The following is a 7,455-nucleotide window of genomic DNA, read 5'->3' on the forward strand; positions in this document are numbered from 1 at the left end:
CTCTTTCTTTCTTTCTTTCTTTCTTGGGAAATAACAGGAGGCTAAATGAATATTCTGGGTTTAATTCTTTGGCAAGCATGCCATCGAGATGGGCAGTCCGCGGTGAAGACGCATAGTTTGGGAAATGCAGAGACAGTGGCATTCTGTTTCACGATTCCGCAGCTGCCTGAGATGAAGCTGAAATTTTAAGGAAGGGGGAGAAAGATGGGGGTCAGAACAGCTTCGCAAGTGTATACCGCTGAGGCAAGTGCAAAACGCTGCCCTGTTTTATCACGACCTGTGTGGGTGGCGAGAGCTTTTTTTCTGTGTTGTTCATCCATTATGTGATTTTTAGCGGCACGTACGCGATGAAATCTACAAGGGCACTTTACTAGGTGCTGTCATTTGCATCATTATTAGAATAAAACTCTCCCTAGGATTTAGAAACAATGGAAAAGTGACAATGGGAAAGTGTAGTCCTTGACTCCTTGGAATAGACAAGGGTGAACCTAACAGGTAAGGCCAAACCACCTCCAAATGGCTGGTTTTGCAGAAAAGTGGCAAAGGTCACTGGGGAAGGGGGGGCGGTGGTGGGGGTTAAGTACTCCTGCTAGCCAGTAATGCCCTTAAGAGCTGTGAAAATACAAAGGGAAATAATTCCTTCAAGAGCTGAAAATTGAGGCAGAAAACCATCGAACAATTTTGATGGACGACACAAAGAACCACTGAACCATTTATAACTTAGTTTCTGTCAGACGGACCCAACCCCAGAATAATTTTTTTTTTATTAACACTGCTGAAGAATTAAACTGAGAATATTTTTTAAAAAGGCATTTCAGGGTAGAGTAAATATAATCCTAAAACCGAAGAAGAAATTTCTCTCGAGAGCTCCATATAATTGCTAATGCCGGAACTGTCATGTTCAACTGTAGCAAATCATTTGTTAGTCATTAATAAATTGATTATCACATCGTTACTTTGCCACAGAACTTTTTATTCCAAACAGCCACTGGTGTTTACAAGAGGGGTTTTCCGGTTTTCAGTCTGACCTCCACCTTTTCAGCGAAACCCTGCCTACCTGGGAGCTGCCAGTTACAAACGGAGTCCACCTACAAGGATAAAGGATAAAGGACAAGTTCAAAGCCTCGCAAGAAAACCTGGCACGAGGCCGATGGTGATATTGGCTGAATGTCTTAAGAGCAGAAGATCAAACAGCAAATGGAAATTGGGCCTTAAAATGGAAATAATCTGAAAGGGGAAATGACTTGGAGCTGACTAAGAGCCATGGAAACAGTCATGAACACATTTTCTGGCTCAATCCTGTGGGTCAGATTGGGAGGCAGTATAAACTCTTCGGCCACCAACATTTTCAAATATCAGAGCCTGATGCCCATCCACCTTTTTATCTCCCTTAATAAATCATTTGTGCCTTTCCCGGCATATGTTCCCCCATTCCCCCCTATGATCTTTTGCCTTAGGTTCTCAGAGCCGTTTTGTCTGTTCCGAAGTAATGTAAAGAGGTACGGTTCTTCCTGGTTGCAATTTTTCAGCCTTCTACCATCTGCCCTTCCGCGAGAACCCCGCAGAAAGTGTAAGGATGGCAAACACATTGACTGCTTGGCCACAGAAGACAGGCTTCCTCCCAGATGGAGCCCCACTGCTTCCCCCAGCCGTTTTTCTTTCAGGGGTGGCAAAGAATACCATCTGCTGTCCCTTTCCTGAGGAAGCCTTTGCCTCCACCCATCGGGCTCCAGAAGACCCGTTTCTGAGCCTTCCAGTAGGTATCTGGCAACAGCAACCCTTTTCATCACATCATCATGCTTTGCAGAAAGGTCACTGTGTAGAGAAGGGGGTGTCTATCAGCTGGAAGGGATCCCTTCTGAGCCTTTCATTTCGGGTATTGCTTTTGGGTTGTCTCTCTCTCTTTCTTCGTAGCTCTAGGGACAATTTAGGGGAGTCTCCTAGCAGCCAAACACCCGTGAAGGGATGAGGAAACCCAAGACAGGTCCTGCTTCCTTCCTATAGAAACTGAGGGGAGCAGGTATGCCCTTTCTCCTCTTTGGGCAGCTGGAGAGCCAGGTGCGACCCGGCTTGGCTCACCAAATGTGCCATCCAGGAACAGTGGCCAAGGTGTGCAGGCATTCAAGGTTCATTCTCTCTGGTCGCACTGGAATGGAGAGCCCAGAGGATGCGACAGCCAACATCAGCGGCCACAGAGCCCAGCCATGTGATCGATGATGGTTGTCCTGGGGACATAGGGTCTGAGAAGGCATCCTCAGCAATCTGCTTTTTGGGGCTACATCTGTATTCACCGTTTTATAAGCCTGGATCTTCAGCTTTCCTGGTGATTCTGTGAACTGCCCCCCATCACCATACCCACCAAGATCCTGCCAATAAATTCCTTTCTGCTTTCATGATCTAGAGACACTTTTTGAGCCTGGCAATGAGGAGTCCTGATTTGAACATTACATTTTCCAAATTTAGGCGCACCAACATCCTTGGCATATAAATGGCCTTTACTTCTTCCTACTTCCTTTTTCTAAATAAGCAAATGTTTTCAGATTCATTGTCGGTCTGCTATAGTCTCTGTTGTAAAATTTCAAAGGTAGGAAATTCCTATGTGGGCAGCTAACAAGTCCCATAGTTCTTATGTCAATATCAATACTTATCAAGGTACCCGCTGAAAACCCATAAAATGTGATATCATATCTGCATGGATAAAGGTAGGGGTGTGTGTGTGTGTGTGTGTGTGTGTGTGTTTAAAATCCCACATCCCAGCATAATCTGCTAGGCATGGTTTATAACTATCTATGAGAATAGTAGTAATTTTACCATCTTCATGAATATGATAGATAGCATTCATTCAAAAATACCTATCAATAATAATAACTATTTAATGGGTGTGTACTCTCCCCTGGGCTCTGAGCCAAATATTCTGTATGCATTCTCTCTTTTGGAGAGATACACAATATCTCTCTTAAACACAGTATTTATCTGTCAGGTAAATACTATTATTCTTTCTCATAAATGATGAAATTGAAGCTCTGGGAGGTTAGGCGACTTCCCTGTGGTTGGCACAGCAAAAGCAAATAGCAGATACAAGCTCTGGCTTTCCTGTCCTCAAAGGGCGATGGCTTAACCACCAGGCCATGCTGCCCCCATTTAACAGAAATTCACCAAACTGAGTTTTTATAGTTATGACCTGCTATTTGTGAGAGGTACAAATCAAAGCAATAAATGGATTTGGGGGGCACCTGGATGGCTCAGTGGGTTAAAGCCTCTGCCTTCGGATCAGGTCATAATTTCAGGGTCCTGGGATTGAGTCCCGCATTGCACTCCCTGCTTAGCGGGGAGCCTGCTTCCTCCCTGCTCTCTCTCTGCCTGCTTCTCTGCTTATTTGTGATCTCTGTCTGTCAAATAAATAAATAAATAAAATCTTAAAAAACAAAAATGGATTTGGTTTTTTGGGCATTTAGGATACTACTAGGAAAAGAGAAATGTTTGCTTATGAAAACACTGCCAGGTAGAATGGGACCCTGGCTGCCAAAAAAAGCAATAGGTACAGTAAGATTGGTTCTGGTACGTCCAGGAGTAGTGCACTGGGTCTGGGCTTTGAAGGCACCAAGTGGGAACCAGAGGACGGATGAATGTGGGTTTGTAGAGGAGCACATAGTCAGAAGCTTGGTTGGGCCTAATCCCATGGGGAGACAGGGTGAACAGAGGAGAAGGCAGGCTCAGACCTGGGCAAGACGAGGTCCTGACGGAGAGACTAGAATGGAAAGGCAGCCCAGGACAAAAGAAGAGTTATGTGTACCGAAGGAAAGGACAGAGACAGAGGCTCCAAGGTACATAGAAAATGGGCGCTTTCATCCATCCATATGTCCACCCAACAAGTATTGTTTGAGTGTCTTCTACCTTCCAGATGTTCTCAACCCGGCGATTCCAGGACTAGATACAACAGAAACGTTTCTATGGTGATGGTGGAGGAGTATGTCAGTTAAGACACTTTCAAGGCAAATAACCAAAAAGCCTTGAGTCTCAGTAGCTTATTTTTATTTATTTATTTTAAGATTTCGCTTATTTAGAGAGAGAGAGAGAGACAGAGCACGAGCAGGAGAGGCAGAGGGAGAGACAGAATCTCAAGCAGATGTCAGGCTGAGTGTGAAGCCTGATCTCACGACCCAGAGACCACATCCTGACTGCACCACCCCAGATACCCCCCAGAACTTTAGCTTTTATTTTTATTTATTTATTTTAAGATTGAGTCTCAGTAGCTTAAAACATAAGGAAAGTTATGGTCCTTCATCAAGAAGCAGGTAGGTCTAGGGTGGGTACAATGGCCGCAGTATCGTCAAAACCTCGAGTTCCCTCCACCTTCCATCAGGCTCAGCACTGTTGGTGTCTGTGCTCCCGCAGGTTAATTTGTGAACACAAGACAGCCAGTGGAGCTCTAGAAATCACCTCTAAATTCAGGACAGGAATCAAGAGGAAAGGAAAAACGAGCTTGCTCTTTGCCTGCTTCTTTAGTCAGAAAGAAAATCTTTCCAGAAACCTCAGGGGATACCCTTGCATCCCACTGACCAGAATGTAGCCACATTGTTCCCCCCTCCCCACAACAGTGATCTCTTCAAAGGGAAGCACAGTGGCTGTGACTGGCCTGGTGCCATAATGGTCCACGCCCCGAGCTGGGAGCATGGCCCATGGGACATAGTCAGATTCTTCGCGATAACAGAGGATGAACAATGGTTGCGTAGACAACTGATAACATCAGCCACATTGAGACACACCAGGTGACTTCAGAGGGTGACATATGCTAAGAGGAAAACAGAACAGTAATGAGATAAAGGTCAACTGAATTAGCCCAGGGAGAGGGCTGAGTGAATAGGGTGACCAGACTTGGTCTTTCAGTGCAGGGAGGGGGTGATATTTGAAATTAAATGCTGAGAGTAAACTTAGTAAGCAGAAATGCCAAGGTGGCTGGAAAGAGAGAGAGGGGCAAGTGCTAAGAGATGTCTCAGAGATGAGAGGGGGAGTTGTATATATCACATAAAGTTTTATTGGCCAGTATAGAGAGTTTCAGTTTTGTTATTGGTTGAATTGTGTCCCCTTCAAAAACGGTATGTCAGAAGTCCTAAACTCGAGTACCTCAGCGTGTAGCCTTATTAAGAAATAGGCTCTTCAGGGCACCAGAGTGGCTCAGTCGGTTAAGTGTCTGCCTTCAGCTCAGGTCATTGCCCTGGAGTCCTGGGATTGAGCCCCACATCAGGACTCCCTGCTCAGTGGAGAGCCTTCTTCTCCTGTTCACTCTGCCCTCCTCCCGCTCATACTCTCTATCTCTCAATTAAATAAAGTCTTTAAAAAAAAGCTCTTCTTGGTTTCTCAAAAAATTACAATTAGAACTACTGTATGATCCAACAATTCCACTCCTGGGTTCATATCTAAAGGAAATGAAAAGAAGATATTGAAAAAGTATATGTACACCCTGTTCATTGTAGCAATTATTCATGATAGCCAAGATATGGAAACAACCTAAGTGTCTGTCAACAGATAAATGGATAAAGAAGATCTCTCTCTCTCTCTCTCTCTCTCACACACACACACACACACTCACACACTCAGGAATATTATTTGGCCCTGAAAAAGAAGTCGATCCTACCATTTGCAATAATTTGGATGGACTGGGAAGGCATTATACTAAGTGGAATAAGTCAGACTGAAAAAGCCAAATACCATATAATTTCCCTTAAAATGTGGAATTTAAAAAGACTGAAGGCTTAGAAACAGAAAGTAGAGGCAGTTACCAAGACTGGAGGTGGGGGAAATGAGATGTTGGTCAAAAGGTACAAAGTTTCATTTAGAAGATGAATAATTATGTGACCTGTTGGAGATGTTAGCTAAGGCTATGGAGGTGATCTTTCTGCAATACATGTACACCTTGCATTTATACAATGTTATATGTAAACCTCTCAACAAAGCTGGAGAAGAAAAAGAAGAGAAGGAATAAAAATAAATTGACTAAAATAAATTCAAGTTTCCCTTACAATATCAAAGGTACAATTCTTTAAATAATTAACTGATCAGCTAGACTTCATTAAAATGAAAACTTCTGCTCTGTGAAAGATAGGTTTAAGAGAATAAAAAGAAAAGCCACAGACTGGGAGAAAACATTTGCAAAAGACTCATCAGATAAAGGACTTGTATCCAAAATATACAGAGAAGCCTTCACTCAAATATAAGACAACAAACAACCTGATTAAAAAATGGGGAGAAGCCCTGAACAGACACCTCACCCAAGAAGACATACAGATGGTGAATGAGTGTCTGAAGAGATGCTCCACATCGTATATCATTGGGGAAATGCAAATTAAAATGACAGTGAGCTACCACTACATGCCTATTAGAATGGCCAAAATCCAGAACACTGACAACACCAAATACCAGCGAGGATGTGGAGCAACAGGAACGCTCATTCATTGTGGATAGAAATGCAAAAACTGTATAGCCACTTTGGAAGACAATTTGGCAGTTTCTTGCAAAACTGAACACACTCTAACCATATGATCCAGCAGTAGCATTCCTTGGTATTTACCCAAAAGAGTGGAAAACTATGTCCACACAAAACCTGCACATGGATATTTATAGCAGCTTAATTCATAATTGCCAAAACTTGGAAACAACCAAGATGTTTTCAGTAGGTGAACAGATAAACAAACCGTCATATATCCAGACAGTGGAATCCTAGTCAGTGCTCAAAGGAAATGAGCTCACAAGCTATAATGCGCATTACTTTATGATTTTATATGCAATTTATATGCAAATTTTATGTCTATAAATTATTTCTATATAAATACATATAAAACTTAATTTTATATGTAAATTTATATGCCTGCTATCAAGCGATCAAGCATATCAGTGCATATTACTTTACGATTTCACATGTCAATAACGCCTCAATAAAGCTTGTACTTCTAAAAATGCATATTACTAAGTGAAAGAAGCCAATCTGAAAGGTTACATATTGTATGATTCCAACTATATGGCATTCTGGAAAAGGCAAAGCTACAGAGACGGTAGAATGATCAGTGTTTGCCAGGGGTTGGTGTGGGTAAGGCACTGAATAGGCTGAACACAGAATTTTTTAGACAGTGAAAATAGTCTGTTTGGTACTGTAATGATGGATAGATGTCGTTATACATCTGTCCAAACCCATAGAATGCCCAGCACCAAGAGTCAGCCTTTTTGAAAACTGTAGGTTCATCAATTATAACAAATGTACCACTCTGGTGTGAAAAGGGTGATATGGAGGAAGGCTGTGCCTGTATGGGGGGGGAAGGGGAAATATAGGAACTCTCGTACTTTCCATTCAATCCTTCTGTGAATTTAAATCTACTCTAAAACATAAAGTCTATTTAAAAAAATAACAACAACACAGTACAACCCCTCCTAATCCTCCCCCCCCCAAAATAGTATCCAATG

Source organism: Mustela lutreola, chromosome X, assembly GCF_030435805.1.
Source record: "Mustela lutreola isolate mMusLut2 chromosome X, mMusLut2.pri, whole genome shotgun sequence".
Classification (NCBI taxonomy): domain Eukaryota; kingdom Metazoa; phylum Chordata; class Mammalia; order Carnivora; family Mustelidae; genus Mustela; species Mustela lutreola.